This window comes from Coregonus clupeaformis, chromosome 30 (assembly GCF_020615455.1).
Source record: "Coregonus clupeaformis isolate EN_2021a chromosome 30, ASM2061545v1, whole genome shotgun sequence".
NCBI classification, from domain to species: domain Eukaryota; kingdom Metazoa; phylum Chordata; class Actinopteri; order Salmoniformes; family Salmonidae; genus Coregonus; species Coregonus clupeaformis.
In genome coordinates this window covers 22,581,437-22,599,434 of record NC_059221.1, presented here as the reverse complement: position 1 = coordinate 22,599,434, position 17,998 = coordinate 22,581,437, and the positions used below count along the sequence as shown (strand labels likewise).

General features: G+C 42.7%; 1 protein-coding gene across 2 annotated transcripts in view; it reads right to left on the bottom strand.

Annotated features, from left to right (window-relative positions):
- The window catches only part of LOC121545624 (synaptotagmin-2-like), a 91,675-nt gene that overhangs the window by 56,251 nt on the left and 17,426 nt on the right, over positions 1–17,998 (bottom strand). The window lies entirely within an intron of this gene.

The following is a 17,998-nucleotide window of genomic DNA, read 5'->3' as shown; positions in this document are numbered from 1 at the left end:
GGAAGGAGGTTCTCACCCAAGATTTGACGGTACATGGCCCCGTCCATCGTCCCTTTGATGCGGTGAAGTTGTCCTGTCCCCTTAGCAGAAAAACACCCCCAAAGCATAATGTTTCCACCTCCATGTTTGACGGTGGGGATGGTGTTCTTGGGGTCATAGGCAGCATTCCTCCTCCTCCAAGCTTGGCCATGGTGGAGAGTTTGGAATCTGATTGATTGATTGCTTCTGTGGACAGGTGTCTTTTATACAGGTAACAAGCTGAGATTAGGAGCACTCCCTTTAAGAGTGTGCTCCTAATCTCAGCTCGTTACCTGTATAAAAGACACCTGGGAGCCAGAAATCTTTCTGATTGAGAGGGGGTCAAATACTTATTTCCCTCATTAAAATGCAAATCAATGTATAAAATGTTTGACATGCGTTTTTCTGGATTTTTTTGTTATTATTCTGTTTCTCACTGTTCAAATAAACCTACCATTAAATTATAGACTGATCATTTCTTTGTAAGTGGGCAAACGTACAAAATCAGCAGGGGATCAAATACTTTTTTCCCTCACTGTATAGAGAATGTCTTGTTTTTCATAATGATTAATAGATCAATGTAGCTCATCTGCTTTATTTTAAGCTACAGTATGTGTCTGTAACAAGAGGAACTGAAACCCTCCAGACTCAAATGCCATGAAGTCATAGAGGCAACCTAAAAGCACCGAAAGCAACAACCGACTGACAAGGGGCCTTATAAAGTCCCAGAAATGTCAAGTAAGTTTTTGTAATATTGTACTCATTGCAAGTACCAAGTCCTTCTATATCCAGAGGATGAGGGAATGAAACCCACATTCAAGAGCCTGCAGGTCTGTATCCTGGCATTACCCCTCTGGCCACTAGGTGGTTTCTGTTTCTGCCTGACCCTGGTACTGAGTGGTCAGTGAGTGTTAGTGTAGGTCATGTGATAGACAAGCTGTCTGTGTCTGCTCAAGGGAATCACTCACTTTCTCACACTCTGTGAACCAAATCTAGGAAACCGGCGCCAGCAGTCTAAAATAAAACTCTGCTTCCCTCTGTCTGAATGCCATGCCAACCTCTGAAACCCGTCTAGTCACACAACCTAATGGGGAGGGGGACACAATGATTTTGCCATTAAGACATGTCTGGCATGTAAAACGGACTACAGCCCTCAAACAAGGCAACATACTTAGAATCTGGCCTGACGCATCTCCTTGAATATCAAAGTAAGGTTTAAGACAGTGGCCGTGTCCGAATACCCATACTTGCGTCCTAAATAGCAGGCTGTTTGAATATGCGAAAAAAAATCTGTTTAATAATACGTGACATTTCGAAAATCTAGTATACTTTAAATGCCTGGATGTCATACTCTTTTCGGCTTTGACAACAGCTGATCAATCACAAGATATGGGGGTGCACTACCAAAATCAACAAATAGCGGGAAACAACGCAATCACGCATGACGCATTCTCAGTATGCAAAAATAGAATGTTTAATAGTATGCAACATTGTTGAGTGTAGGCTACATCTTTGAAAACATAAGTAATTTGTTTTTATTTATTTATATTTTTAGGGAGATTTCTGTTTTCTAACTGAAAATAGTTTATTGTTCTTTTGGTCATCATCTGAGCTTTTAAACTAAATACTGAACCATCTTTTGATTTCTGAATGTGTTGGCAACAGGGACTCGGGATGTGGCTGCGTTATTGATGTCATGTTAATCAGGACTTTTGATTTGTACGGATTGTTTTAGTTTTGTAGGCTAGGCTACCTAATCAATTATTACATTTTTAGATCAAGCCTTAGCAGTCATTCTGATCTCGTTCCCAATGATCAGTGCTTCAGTTTATTAAGCTATGTTGCTGCCCAGCGGTTCTGAATTTGCGATGCACCCGACTCTCCACGTTTTTCTGTGCAATAGTCTTTTGATTTGAACATTTGAAAAGTGTTGGTGTGTGTACTAGGCTATTTGATTTAATTTATATATGTTACAGCACTTTAGTGTCACTAATAAATATGTTGAAATGGAACCAAATTATCTGTTTCTGTCTACAGTCCTTTTTAAATAGGATAGATGGGCTTTGGTCTACTACGGTATAGGTCGAATGTGATAGTCTTCCTATAATCAGCCTGAGAAGGCATATACTGTACCTCCACTCCTATTCTATTTAGAGAAATTAATTAAATTGGAAATGAGCTATTATCAGCCTGGTTAATGCAATGCATCCGCACTCAGCCAAGCCCCACCTACTCAGCCAATCAGGAGCCACTACTGCGTTGCAGCCGTGGCATACTGCATACGTTTTACTAAACAGTATGTGCTAAATAGTATGTGACGATGAGTAAGTACGTAGTACGTTTAAGTATGTAATACGCTAGTTTGGGTATTCGGACACGACCAATGAATATGCAGCTTGGAGGAGGACCATAGCCAGTGGCTCGGCAGGGTTCTCCCAAGGTCACTTGTGTTTGTATCAGCCCACAGTAATGGCGTCTCATTTGGAGCCTATTATGCTGACACCTGATGTGGGCACAAAGTACAAAAAAACGTATGACTCCTAGTGTTAGAAAAACTTTTTGGACAAATTACTTTTCTAAGCACTTGAGAGATTACAATAAGCACTTATCCTGAAGTGCCAGTACATAGAGAAGGTATTGCTTTTTCAAGGTATTTTTGAGTAGCTGTCACCATTTGCAGGACTCATCAGTGTCTTCTTTGGTGTCTTCTAGGGCTCAGTGTCTCCTGTGATGTGACTGCTTTGACCTGAGAGCATAGTGATAATTAACTGTGAGATCAATTGTAAAGTAGAAGGGAGTCATTTTCAATTAATCTCATTACAAACCAAATTAAGCACTGACCTTCCAAACATACCAGCACAGGGAAGACTAGAGGAAAGGCAAGGACAAGTACTTTAACACACTCACTTATAATTAAAATTACAACTGTCATTGTTATCTTTCAAGGGCCTTTCCTGCCATTATAAAATTGTTTCCTGATTGTCATTTTAAATTAGAATCTTTGGAGTATTATCTGGTGATTAGAATCAAAACGGCATCAGCATCTGGTTATTTTCACTTTGTTGTAATGTCCATGAACATCATAATTAAACAATTTTAAGGATATTGAGATCAACTGAATATTTCTGTAAGGGACATAACATAGTATATTTATTTCACCTATATAGTAGCAGTGGCTGGTGATAAGTGGCTGGCGATAAGACGAATATAGTACCATTACCTCAGTAGAGCTCAGTGGTCTGGCATGGATGGATACCCCTCTGAGATCTTCTCAGACACCAGGCTCCACACTGTCTAGGTTCAATAATAGGTTATGTGACAAAGCTCCCTTGGTGATTGTTGGAGGAGAATAGGGTGGGTGTAGTGTCTCAAACACATGATAACTGAAAATGTAATTGTAATTGACAACACCACATATGGCACAGCTGGTTACTGTAGAAATGCGAAGTGTATATTATTCTACCTGAAAACAGCTATACATTTGCAGTCATTTTTCTGTCACACACTGGTAGGTACACTTCAGGCATTCCTTTTGTTTTTCTCCCTCACACACACAGTACACACACACATAGTACACACACACACACAGAGACACTAGTACATAGGTCAAAGATGTTCCTGCAGCCAGACATAGTGGTATTACCGCTGGGTCTCACGCAGTCTTGTAATCTTGGTGCTGCATCAACAATCGATGAGCTGAGGGCAGGGGGAAAGAAGACAAGACCAATCGATGCCCAGTTAGGAGCCTTGCGGTAATTGTGGAGTTATCAGTTTCCAGCAGCGAACTGCTGTTAACTTTACGGTACACAGATTGGATGACCCTTTCAGAAACACCCTTGAAAATGGTTGATTCTTGGATAGCCCTATCATCAATTCCTTGTCCTCTCTCGTTGTCCAAAATGGCTGTCTTCTGCTCTGACACACATTGTTGTTATTGGGCAGTTTGTATCATGTAATTACAACATAAAAAACTCTCTGTATTACTTAATAATCATTTGGTGGGTGCTTATATTTGTCCTATTATAGTGTGTATTAATACGCATGTGTGAATTGGAAATGTTTTTTTTTTTGCATATCCCAACTCTTCCTGAGACACCCTCGGAGAGTGGGGTCACGGCCAGGGTCTGCCATTATCAACGACAACCCTGGAGCAATTAGGGTAAAGTGCCTTGCTTAAGCGCACATCAACAGATTTAACACTTTGTTGGCTTAGGGATTCGAACTAGCAACCTTTCGGTTACTGGCTCAAGACTCTAACCGCTAGGCTACATGCCACCCATGATAAGAGGACAGTAAATGATGAAATACAAATCTACATATCTTCTCAGAACAATACAGATGTTCTGTCCTGTTATCATGAATCATGATGTATGGGTATTACTTCAACAAGAGGTTATGTGTGGGGGGGACATTGATCTTCCCCCATTATGGGAAGATCAATGTAAAGGATAGAGAGTTGACTCAATCAATATACATGTATCTCAGGAGACAGGAGTGCACCATTCGACCAATGTTTCTCAGCTCCCTTTTACAGTGAAAAACACCATATCAACACGTTAACACATTTTTTATTTTTTTTGGTAATTTAGCAGACGCTCTTATCCAGAGCGACTTACAAGAGCAATTAGGGTTAAGTGCCTTGCTCAAGGGCACATTGACATATTTTTCACCTAGGTGGCTCAGGGATTAGAACCAGCGACCTTTCGGTTACTGGCACAACGCTCTTAACCACTAAGCTACCTGCCGCCCTATGAACCACAATGATCAAATCAGATGGGAGGGGGGCCTGGAAACATTTCAGAATATGCGCAAAAACCTCTCCTCTGCTTTGATGAGTAGGCCAAGCCCATACAGTACATACAACTGGCAGTATGTTATTAATTATTCAGGAGGAAAATCTATTGTGAAATGCTTGCAAAAATATAGCACCGAAGGCTATGCTGTGGTAAATCTGTGTACAGCACACCATCTGCTACCTGTCAAAGCTAACGGTCGCTGTGGGTACAGCAGCACTGAGGAAACATTGATCACAGATACACTGTTTATACCCATTGTGAATCAGAAAGTAGAGGGGAGCACTGTACCTCAAAAACGACTTGTGTCGGAAAAGCACGAGTCTATCCTGACAGGAAGTCAAAATGAGTAATGTGCCATTCAGTTCATTCAGTCTTGTTGGTTGGAGGTGTGAATGTTTATCCATATGGGCATGGGTGACCAATTCTGGGTGTTTGCACACCTAAAGGCCACTAGCCCACTGAGCTAAAGCCTATTTTATTAGTAAAGGGAGCTATCACAAGTCTTAAGATCTCAGACTAGGTCATTTAGCATCAGGCCATGACATTGCACTCCTGAAACTTCAAGGCACTGGGTAGTGTTGTGGATATTGAATCCCAGAGCAGCGTGGTACATACTTTATGGGTGTACAGTATACAGTTGAAGTCGGAAGTTTAAAACTTGTTTTTCAACCACTCCACACATTTCTTTGCTTGACATCATGGGAAAATCAAAAGAAATCAGCCAAAAAATTGTAGACCTCCACAAGTCTGGTTCATCCTTGGGAGCAATTTCCAAACGCCTGAAGGTACCACGTTCATCTGTACAAACAATAGTACGCAACACCATGGGTGTCACGATCGTCGGAAGGAGCGGACCAATACGCAGCGCGTGGGTGAACATGATGACTTTATTTATAAAGCAACCACGAAAAAACAACAAATGACGATAACGAAGTCCTCAGTGACACAACTGAACTTGGAACAATAACCCCACAAAACAAAGGTGAAAACTGACAGTTTAAATATGGCTCCCAATCAGAGATAACGAGCCGACAGCTGACACTCGTTACCTCCGATTGGGAGTCATTGACTACAACATACAACACCTAGAAAAACAACCCACAGACCTGCAAACATAGAAATACACCCGACAGAACTACCAACATAGAAAAACACCCAAATCCCCAACAAAACAACATACACTCTAGCTCACATACAAAAGTCCTAGAGCCAGAGTGTCACAGTACCCCTAAAGGTGCGCACTCCGGGCGCACCAGCATACGCTCTAGGGGAGGGTCTGGGTGGGCGTCTGTCCACGGTGGTGGCTCTGGCCCCGGTCGTGATCCCCACCCCACCACAGTCACAAACTGCTTAGTAGGCAGTACCGGACTAAGGGACAGCACCTGACTAAGGGGCAGCACCGGACTAAGTGGCAGCACCGGACTAAGGGGCAGCACCGGACCAAGGGCAGCACCGGGCTAAGGGGCAGCACCTGACTAAAGGGCAGCACCGGACTGAGGGGCAGATCCTGGCTGGCTGGCTCAGGCGGATCCTGGCTGGACGGGCTCTGGCGGATCCTGGCTGGCGGAAGGCTCTGGCTGATCCTGTCTGGCAGAAGGCTCTGGCTGATCCTGTCTGGCAGAAGGCTCTGGCTGATCCTGTCTGGCAGAAGGCTCTGGCTGATCCTGTCTGGCAGAAGGCTCTGGCTGATCCTGTCTGGCAGAAGGCTCTGGCTGATCCTGTCTGGCAGAAGGCTCTGGCTGATCCTGTCTGGCAGAAGGCTCTGGCTGATCCTGTCTGGCAGAAGGCTCTGGCTGATCCTGTCTGGCAGAAGGCTCTGGCTGATCCTGTCTGGCGGAAGGCTCTGGCTGATCCTGTCTGGCGGAAGGCTCTGGCTGATCCTGTCTGGCAGAAGGCTCTGGCTGATCCTGTCTGGCGGAAGGCTCTGACGGCGTTGGGCAGACGGGCAGTTCAGACGGCGTTGGGCAGACGGACAGCTCAGGCCCCGTTGGGCAGACGGCAGACTCTGGCCGTCTGAGGCGCATCGTAGGCCTGGTGCGTGGTGCCGGAACAGGAGGTACCGGGCTGAGGACACGCATCTCAGGGCTAGTGCGGAGAGAAGCAACAGGGCTTGCTGGACCCTGGGAACGCACATGACGCCTAGTGCGGGAGCCGGAACAGGGCATGCTGGACCCTGGGGACTCCCATAACGCCTAGTGCGGGGAGCCGGAACAGGGCATGCTGGACCCTGGGGACTCACATACCGCCTAGTGCGGGGAGCAGCAACAGGACGCACAGGACTCGGGGAACACACAGGAGGCTTGGTGCGTGGTGTAGGCACTGGTGGTACTGGGCTGGAGCGAGGAGGTGGCGCCGGAAATACCGGACCGTGCAGGCGTACTGGCTCCCTTGAGCACTGAGCCTGCCCAACCTTACCTGGTTGTATACTCCCGTCGCCCGACCAGTACGGGAAGGAGGAATAACCCGCACCGGCCTATGTGGGCGAACCGGGAACACCATGCTTAAGGCAGGTGCCATGTAAGCCGGCCCGAGGAGACGCCCTGGTGGCTTGATGCGTAGGGCCGGCTTCATGACCTCCGGCTCAATGCTCAACCTAGCCCGGCCGATACGTGGAGCTGGAATGTACCTTACCGGGCTATGCCTGCGTGCACAGGAGACACCATGCGCTCTACTGCGTAACACGGTGTCTGCCCGTACTCTCGCTCTCCACGGTCAGTCCAGGGAGTAGGCGCAGGTCTCCTACCTGACTTCGCCATACTCCCTTCTAGCCCCCCCCCAAGAAATTTTTGGGTAATCCTCTCGGGCTTCCAGCCTCGACTCCGTGCTGCCTCCTCATACCACCTCCTCTCGGCTTTAGCTGCCTCCAGCTCTTCACGAGGGCGGTGATATTCCTCCGGTTGTGCCCAAGGACCCTTTCCATCCAGAATCTCCTCCCAAGTCCATGAATCCTTAGGAGGTGTCCACAAATCCTGTCTAGGTAGGTCCTGTTGCCGCTTGTTACGCTGCTTGGTCCTTTTACGGTGGGTTATTCTGTCACGATCGTCGGAAGGAGCGGACCAATACGCAGCGCGTGGAGTGAACATGATGACTTTATTTATAAAGCAACCACGAAAAAACAACAAATGACGATAACGAAGTCCTCAGTGACACAACTGAACTTGGAACAATAACCCACAAAACAAAGGTGAAAACTGACAGTTTAAATATGGCTCCCAATCAGAGATAACGAGCCGACAGCTGACACTGCGTTACCTCCGATTGGGAGTCATTGACTACAACATACAACACCTAGAAAAACAACCCACAGACCTGCAAACATAGAAATACACCCGACAGAACTACCAACATAGAAAAACACCCAAATCCCCAACAAAACAACATACACTCTAGCTCACATACAAAGTCCTAGAGCCAGAGTGTCACCATGGGACCACGCAGCCGTCATACCGTTCTGGAAGGAGACGCGTTCTGTCTCCTAGAGATGAACGTACTTTGGTGCGAAAAGTGCAAATCAATCCCTGAACAACAGCAAAGGACCTTGTGAAGATGCTGGAGGAAACAGGTTCAAAAGTATCTATATCCACAGTAAAACAAGTCCTATATCGACATAACCTGAAAGGCCGCTCAGCAAGGAAGAAGCCACTGCTCCAAAACCGCCATAAAAAAGACAGACTACGGTTTGCAACTGCACATGGGGACAAATATCGTAGTTTTTTGAGAAATGTCCTCTGGTCTGATTAAACAAAAATAGAACTGTTTGGCCATAATGACCATTGTTGTGTTTGGAGGAAAAAGGGGGTTGCTTGCAAGCCAAAGAACACCATCCCAACCGTGAAGCACTGGGTGGCAGCATCATGCTGTGGGGGTGCTTTGCTGCAGGAGGGACTGGTGCACTTCACAAAATAGATGGCATCATGAGGAAGGAAAATTATGTGGATATATTGAAGCAATATCTCAAGACATCAGTCAGGAAGTTAAAGCTTGGTCGCAAATGGGTCTTCCAAATGGACAATGACCCCAAGCATACTTCCAAAGTTGTGGCAAAATGGCTTAAGGACAACAAAGTCAAGGTATTGGAGTGGCCATCACAAAGCCCTGACCTCAATCCTATTGAAAATGTGTGGGCAGAACTGAAAAAGCATGTGCGAGCAAGGAGGCCTACAAACCTGACTAAGTTACACCAGCTCTGTCAGGAGGAATGGGCCAAAATTCACCCAACTTATTGTGGGAAGCTTGTGGAAGGCTACCCGAAACATTTGACCCAAGTTAAACAATTTAAAGGCAATGCTACCAAATACTAATTGAGTGTATGTAAACTTCTGACCCACTGGGAATGTGATGAAAGAAATAAAAGCTGAAATAAATCATTCTCTCTACTATTATTCTGACATTTCACATTCTTAAAATAAGCTGACCTAAGACAGGGACATTTTACTAGGATTAAATGTCATGAATTGTGAAAAACGGAGTTTAAATGTATTTGGCTAAGGTGTATGTAAACTTCCGACTTCAACTGTATGTAAGGTTTGTAAAAAATATCTACTTTTATCTCATGTAGAAATATGGTCAACGAGCCACCCAGAGGAAACACTCATCTTGGCAGTTATTCAAGACCCACCTGCCTCAAAACTCATAAACTATTCAGGCTTAATATACAGGCAAAGGTGAGTTTCCCTGGTCCACAAATCCGGTATCTTTCCTGTAGGGTTACTGAGTTCTTATCCAGAGCTTAGCTTCCAGCCTCCATTTGGGGGACGGAAGGAACAAAATGTCCTGCGTTCAGACTTGAATAATCGATCACCTCAAGGCCCGTAATGCTGGGATCCCGTTAAGCTCTGCCTAAGGGCACTGGATTAAGTTCAGGATGTTATTTATGAAAAAATGTAAGAACAATATCAGGTTATACTTCATTGTCTGCAAATGGTAAAAAAGAAAGCAGCACATTGCCAACCACCCCTGTCTACCCAGGTTATAATCAAGGTGATTTTGTGAGATCCTAGGTAGAACTGAATGTTCATGCATACAAGGATGGGGGTTTCAGCCCTTTGCTTTGGTTAAAACATACTTAGTCAAAGGTCTGCTACACCTGAGGTGAAATCATTCTAATGTATTTAGATAAGTGGAACTGCTGAGACTCCGACTGAATACTGACTGAACATGTACGTGCCCTCAAGGGTTTTAAATTGATGATACCTATGATGAATTTACTGTTTTCAAAGCTCAACCAATTTCGTTAATGATTTGCCTCTGGAAGGTTGGCTGGATTCAATAGTTATTTCAAACATTAAGAATAACACACTCAGAATTCATAATTCAAAGATCAATTGACCTCTGCCTTGTAAATGAAATTAATATTCACACACTTTTCTAAGTAGGAGACCACTTTTAACCATTGTTAACTGGTAGGGCTTGAAGAAGGCTCAGTTAGTGAGCATTAATATGTCCTGAAATGCCAGATATGTCAAAATAACACAGTCAGGGACAGCTTTCATTATGTTGTTGATGATGTGCAATTGAGACTGTCATACTCAATGCTGTCTATTGTCGTTCACGTGGGAAGGAGAATGACTGATCTACTAATTGATCTAATCATTGGTATACAACACTCTGTTGATGGCATTTCATGACCTTTCTACCACTGCATTAGAATACATGTAGACCTACAGTAAGACTTGGTAGGGCAGCAGCACACAGAGAATAGATAAGGAGAAAAAGTAAATTCCCCTGGGCCTTCAGAAAGTATTCACACCCCTTGACTATTTCCACATTTTGTAGATATAATTGTAATTTCTTTGTCAACGATCTACACAAATTACTATGTAATGTCAAAGTAGAAGAAAAACGTATGATTGTATTAATTAACAAATAAAACACTCATATATCTTGTTTAGATAGGTATTCAACCCCCTGAGTCAATACATGTTACTCATATTTGGCAGCGATTACAGCTGTGAATCTTTCTGGGTAAGTCTCTAAGAGCTTTCCACACCTGGATTGTGCAACATTTGCCCATTATTCTTTAAAGATTTCTTCAAGCTCTGTCAAATTGGTTGTTGATCATTGCTTGACAACCGTTTTCAGGTCTTGCCATAAATGTTCAAGCAGATTTGAGTCAAAAGTGTAACTCAGCCACTCAGGAACATTCAATGTCTTCTTGGTAAGCAACTCCAGTGTAGATTTGTCCACGGAGTTGGACATATGGGATACAAAACCAGGCAACGGTGTGCTTTAGGACCATGCGGACACCTCCAAGCAGTCGGGTAGGCTGTTTGGAGTGTTTATCCGACTGGATAAAAAAATTAAATAATATTAATAATAATAAACCAAGGTTTCACCCCAACCGATAACATGATGCAGCCACCACTACCTTTGAAAATATGGAGAGTTGTACTTAGTAATGCGTTGTATTGGATTTGCCCCAAAAAGTGAATTGCTTTGCCAAATTATTTTCTGCCAGTACTACTTTAGTGCCTTGTTGCAAACAGGATGCATGTTTTGGAATATTTTTATTTTTTACAGGCTTCCTTCTTTTCACTCTGTCAATTAGGTTAGTATTGTGGAGTAACTACAATGTTGTTGATCCATCAGATTTTCATTTTTTATTAATTTGTAAAAATTTCAAAAAACTAAATTCACTTTGACATAATGGGGTATTGTGTGTAGGCCAGTGACAAAAACATCTCAATTTAATCAATTTTAAATTCAGCCTGTAACAACAAAATGTGGAAAAAGTAAAGGGATGTGAATACTTTCTGAAGGCACTGTAAATACTATGCAATTGTGCTGCTATGCAGCTTTATTGTCCTATTCTTCAGGGACTTGACATCCATCAGGTGAAACTGAAAGTCAATATCTAGAACAGAAATGCATATTGCATACAGTGAAATGTGTACAATATATTAATGTAGGTGTATGTGCCGCCGAATGGGGGCTTGTTGTAAGCGTGGCAACAAAATAAATCACTATTACAGATGCATCACACACACACACACACACACACACACACACACACACACACACACACACACACACACACGGCAATAACAAACACATGCATACAGCTAAATCACCAAAATATTGTCTCAGACCCCAGTGAATTAGTGTGGCAGCTGGCCAGTAAAAAAAAGGTGGATTCTGGGCTGGAAGCACCAAACATAGCCACCCTATAAATCTGAGTTAACTAGACTGAACACTGTGGGATAGAGACAACCAGCTTTTCCAAAAGGCCAATGTGGAGGTGAGAGAGGCTTCGTTGCCTAATGAAATTAGTCTGTGTCTCCTGTTCTCTGTATTCCTGCTTGCTTTGTGTCATACTATTTCCAGCCACCTTGATAAGAAATTAAAGCAGCGCTGCATTTTTAAAAGGCAGAAAGCGGCAGAGAGGAATTTAACTATTCATGGCTATGCGATTTCATAGGGGAATGCAATAAAAATGGAGAGCAATCAAATGCTCTAAAATATAAATGAATCCCAGCTCTTTCTTGTATAATAGGAATATTCATATGATATACACACACCAGTGGGTTGTTCTTAATGTTACCCATGTCAATTCAGGAATCTCTCCACGATTTTACACCCTGTTGCCTTGGTGCAGAATATTCATCTCACTGGCTATTCCTGCTTTATAGAATCATATAAAACAATGTAACGCTCACTGCTCAGCGATCTAAGCAGATGACAAATCAACAGAGAAAGAAAAGGCGTGATGTGAAGAAAGCGGGACATCAATTACGTGGGAGGGGAAGAGTTGTTGCCCGCTACCTTACAAGTGATCCAGGCACATTTAGCCTCGTAACAATCACAAAGGTGCCTTCCGAACCCGACAGTACCATCAGTCCTATCACACACATAGTCTACAACACAGTGTCATGCACAGCAATATCACATGGATACTGAGTACGAAACAGCTTACAGCTTGAATCGCCATAATTTCATAAAGGAGTGAGACAGCCCTATTGAATAATTTACCTTGCTCTCTTAACTGTCCACCATCATGTCTATAAGGGTTTCCTTCACAAACGAGAGGGGTGAGAGGGAAAGATCAAACCTGACTTCAAAGACCTTGTTAGGGATATGTAAGAGTGGAGCAAGGAGCCACTAACACCCTTTTCCTCAACAAATGACAGCCCTGCAGCCTGTGGATGGACCGTTTATGACAGTCAGTCAGGGTTGCTTTTAGGGAATCTCAGGAACAGTGGCAAGTGGCAAAGGTTGTCAGGCCAAGCTCTTCAACTTTTCCTTGAGCGATCTACCTTTTGACACTATAGGCCTTCCTCCCTTCCCTCATTCTCATGCAGCACCATCATTTGGACAATGTACAGGTGGATCGACACACTGTGGTTCTTGAGTCTACCTGGTGTGTTATGCTTTTTAGTAGTGTAAATGGATAATCATACTCGGACCACATTTACAGTATAAATACTAATATACTTTTGTTGACAATGGGATATGGTTTCCTTGAGAGCTAGCTATCATTTATATAATAACTAAAGCCTGAGATGCAATATGCTCCATTTTCTCTTCAGGGAGCAGGTGAATGCATGTCCGCAGGAAGATGCTTTGGGGTGGGGGTGCTGTCGACATGTGATGCTGCAGCACCCTTAGCACCCCTACTTCCCGTGGCTATGAGTGAATGTGTTTGTTCATGATAAGAGCAAGGCGCTGGAACAAGATGAGAGATTGTTATACACCTTGTATGAATCACTGCAGGTTTTAAATGGTGCTTGGTAGAAATGGGATAGTACAACACGACAGAGCGGTCTCCTCTTTTGTTCCCTCACCCTATTTAACACATCTATTTTTACATTCTGAGCAGCAGTCAGAAATTACACTACACAACTACTCTAAATTGCGAGCTTTTAAGGAGGGACTCAGAGACATGCTGCAATGAACACAACACTCGGCTCAATAAACAACTTGACACAAATTACAGTAAAGGATACCAAAGCATTATCCATCATCGTATTCAATGGTGAATATGTACCAGGCATTGACAACTATGATTACAGTGACCATGAGAAGGACAATAGGCTATCACAAGCTCACAACTGGCTTATGTCTTCAGAAAGCTTTTTACGAAATTGTTTAAAGATTATGGGAATGAGGAGAGTGTGATTCATTTGAGCCAATAATGTATGTTGAATATGATAGGATTGGATGTATTGGAAGAGATGGGCTGGGAGCCTTAGAGCCTGACCAATTTGTTGTCAGGACTGGAGAAATCTAAATGCCTCTGCAAGCTGCTTGGACTTTAATTGAGAACCCCATGGAGCAGGACTCACAAAACCATGTCACACAAAATACATATAATAACTATATTATATTATATTATCTTTTATACTTTCACTGAGCACTTCAGGGTTAGCTAACTGAACAAAAAACAGATGTATTCTATTTGGGACTTGAGAGTATCACAATATGACATAATCACACAATTGATTGCCTTGCTTGCAGAGTAATAGGCCTACAGTGGCTTGCAAAAGTATTCACCCCCCTTGGCATTTTTCCTATTTTGTTGCCTTACAACCTGGAATTATAATTGATTTTTTGGGGGTTTGTATCATTTCATTTACACTACATGCCTACCACTTTGAAGATGCAAAATACTTTTTTTGTGAAACAAACAAGAAATAAGACAAAAAAACTTGAGCATGCATAACTATTCACCCCCCCCAAAGTCAATACTTTGTAGAGCCACCTTTTGCAGCAATTACAGCTGCAAGTCACTTGAGGTATGTCTCTATAAGCTTGGCACATCTAGCCAATGGGACTTTTGACCATTCTTCAAGGCAAAACTGCTCCAGCTCCTTCAAGTTGGATGGGTTCTGCTGGTGTACAGCAATCTTTAAGTCATACCACAGATTCTCAATTGGATTGAGGTCTGGGCTTTGACTAGGCCATTCCAAGACATTTAAATGTTTCCCCTTAAACCACTCAAGTGTTGCTTTAGCAGTATGCTGAGGTTCATTGTCCTGCTGGAAGGTGAACCTCCGTCCCAGTCTCAAATCTCTGGAAGTCTGAAAAAAAAATTCCCTAAAGAATTTCCCTGTATTTAGCACCATCCATCATTCCTTCAATTCTGACCAGTTTCCCAGTCCCTGCCGATGAAAAACATCCCCACAGTATGATGCTGACACCACCATGCTTCACTGTGGGGATGGTGTTCTCGTGTGATAAGAGGTGTTGGGTTTGTGCCAGACATAGCATTTTCCTTGATGGCCAAAAAGCTCAATTTTAGTCTCATCTGACCAGAGTACCTTCTTCCATATGTTTTGGGAGTCTCCCACATGCCTTTTGGCGAACACCAAACGTGTTTGCTTATTTTTTTCTTTAAGCAATGGCTTTTTTCTGGCCACTCTTACGTAAAGCACAGCTCTGTGGAGTGTACGGCTTAAAGTGGTCCTATGGACAGATACTCTAATCTCCGCTGTGGAGCTTTGCAGCTCCTTCAGGGTTATCTTTGGTCTCTTTGTTGCCTCTCTGATTAATGCCCTTCTTGCCTGGTCCGTGAGTTTTGGTGGGCGGCCCTTTCTTGACAGGTTTGTTGTGTGCCATATTCTTTCCATTTTTTTATAATGGATTTAATGGTGCTCCGTAAGACAACCATTTTCAAGTCTTGCCATAGCATTCTCAGGCAGATTAAAGTCCAAACTGTAACTCGGCCACTCACAAACATTCACTGTCTTCTTGGTAAACAATTCCAGTGTGATTTGGCGTTGTGTTTTAGGTTATTGTCTTGCTGAAAAGTGAATTCATTTCCCAGTGTCTGGTGGAAAGCAGACTGAACCAGGTTTTCCTCTAAGATTTTGCTTGTGCTTAGCTCCATTCCGTTTCTTTCTTTTTTATTCTGAAAAACTCCACATTACAAGCATACCCATAACACGATTACAAGCATACCCATAACATGATGCAGCCACCACCATGCTTGAAAATATGGAGAGTGGTACTCAGTAACGTGTTGTATTGGATTTGCCCCAAACATAACACTTTGTATTCAGGACAAAAAGCAAAAAATTTGGCCAAGCTTTTTCCAGTATTACTTTAGTGCCTTGTTGCAAACAGGATGCATGCTTTGGAATATTTTCATTCTGTACAGGCTTCCTTCTTTTCACTCTGTCAATTAGGTTAGTATTGTGGAGTAACTACAATGTTGTTGATTCATCCTCAGTTTTCTACTATCACAGCCATTAAACTCTGTAACTGTTTTAAAGTCACCATTGGCCTTATGTTGAAATCCCTGAGCGGCTTCCTTCCTCTCCGGCAACTGAGTTAGGAAGGAGGCCTGTATCTTCTTTGTGACTGGGTGTATTGATACACCATCCAAAGTGTAATTTATAACTTCACCATGCTCAAAAAGATATTCAATGTCATTAATTATTTTTACCCATCTACCAATAGGTGGCCTTTGCAAGGCATTGGAAAACCTCCCTGGTCTTTGTGGTTGAATCTGTGTTTGAAATTCACTGCTCGACTGAGGGACCTTACAGATAATTGTATGTGTGGGGTACAGAGATGAGGTAGTCATTCAAAAATCATGTTAAACACTATTATTGCACACAGAGAGAGTCCATGCAACTCATTATGTGACTTATTATGCACATTGTATACATTAACATATTTAGGCTTGCCATAACAAAGAGGTTGAATACTTATTGACTCAAGACATTTCAGCTTTTCGTTTTTTATTAATTTGTAAACATTTCTTGTGGGGTATTGTGTGTAGGCCAGTGACACAAAATATCAATTTAATCAATTTTAAATTCAGGCTGTAACACAACAAAATGTGGAAAAATTCAAGGGGTGTGAATAATTTCTGAAGGCACTGTATATTGTAAGTAAGGCAGCTCGTATACATTACAGCATCAGCAGGAGTAGTATCCTCTAATTAACTATGTCCATCCAGGTTCATACTCTTCAAATCTGTTCAAACACAAATAAATGTTATTAAATGGAAATGTTTGTTTGGTGATGTCAATGGAAAATATGTTGGTTGTTTTACCTCACAGCAAAATATCATACAATTCTTGAAAATAAATATGCCAAAATATATTCTATGTCACAATACAAGAAAAGAAAAGCCATTCCATAAAAAGCCATTTCCATTATTTCTGGATGCATGACAAAGGGATTGATTTATTAATGTGTTCGGCTTGAGTTTTCCATCCTGTTATTGTTCCGTGTCTCTCTCTGTGAGTTCTAACACCAAGGGGAATGTGACAGGCAGGCAGCAGCACTGATGGCGCCTACAGGATCTGCTCTGTATGCCGTGTCCTTCCTCTGCTCACTGGCCTCCAAAACTCAATGAATTGAAACAACCTTGTAGTCGAGCAACCACTCAGAGTCATTAAAGGACCAATTTCACTCTCTCTGGCAAACTTTCTCCCAGCTCTGGCATCTGTGTTTCTTCAGTGGCTGTTTGGCCAATCAAATTGGTATACTACAGTACTAGGTCTAGCTGAATAGAAATATAGAATATAAAGGGGTTGGTTTTTAATGTGAGGTGATAACATAGAATTTGTTCAATACAGTGTAGTAACAATATTTCTGAGAAGATATTGAATTAGTTAGGTCTAGTAGCTTATCCGAACTGGCAAAAACATCACTCCTGCATTCTTAATGTCAGATGGTCAGTTTTCTGCCTCAGTAATGCTGGGATATGGCAACTCTGTTTTTACACTGCAAAGAATGGAATTAAAACTGAGCCAGAATACAGTGGGGGAAAAAAGTATTTAGTCAGCCACCAATTGTGCAAGTTCTCCCACTTAAAAAGATGAGAGAGGCCTGTAATTTTCATCATAGGTACACGTCAACTATGACAGACAAAATGAGAAAAAGAATTCCAGAAAATCACATTGTAGGATTTTTAATGAATTTATTTGCAAATTATGGTGGAAAATAAGTATTTGGTCAATGACAAAAGTTTCTCAATACTTTGTTATATACCCTTTGTTGGCAATGACACAGGTCAAACGTTTTCTGTAAGTCTTCACAAGGTTTTCACACACTGTTGCTGGTATTTTGTCCCATTCCTCCATGCAGATCTCCTCTAGAGCAGTGATGTTTTGGGGCTGTCGCTGGGCAACATGGACTTTAAACTCCCTCCAAAGATTTTCTATGGGGTTGAGATCTGGAGACTGGCTAGGCCACTCCAGGACCTTGAAATGCTTCTTACGAAGCCACTCCTT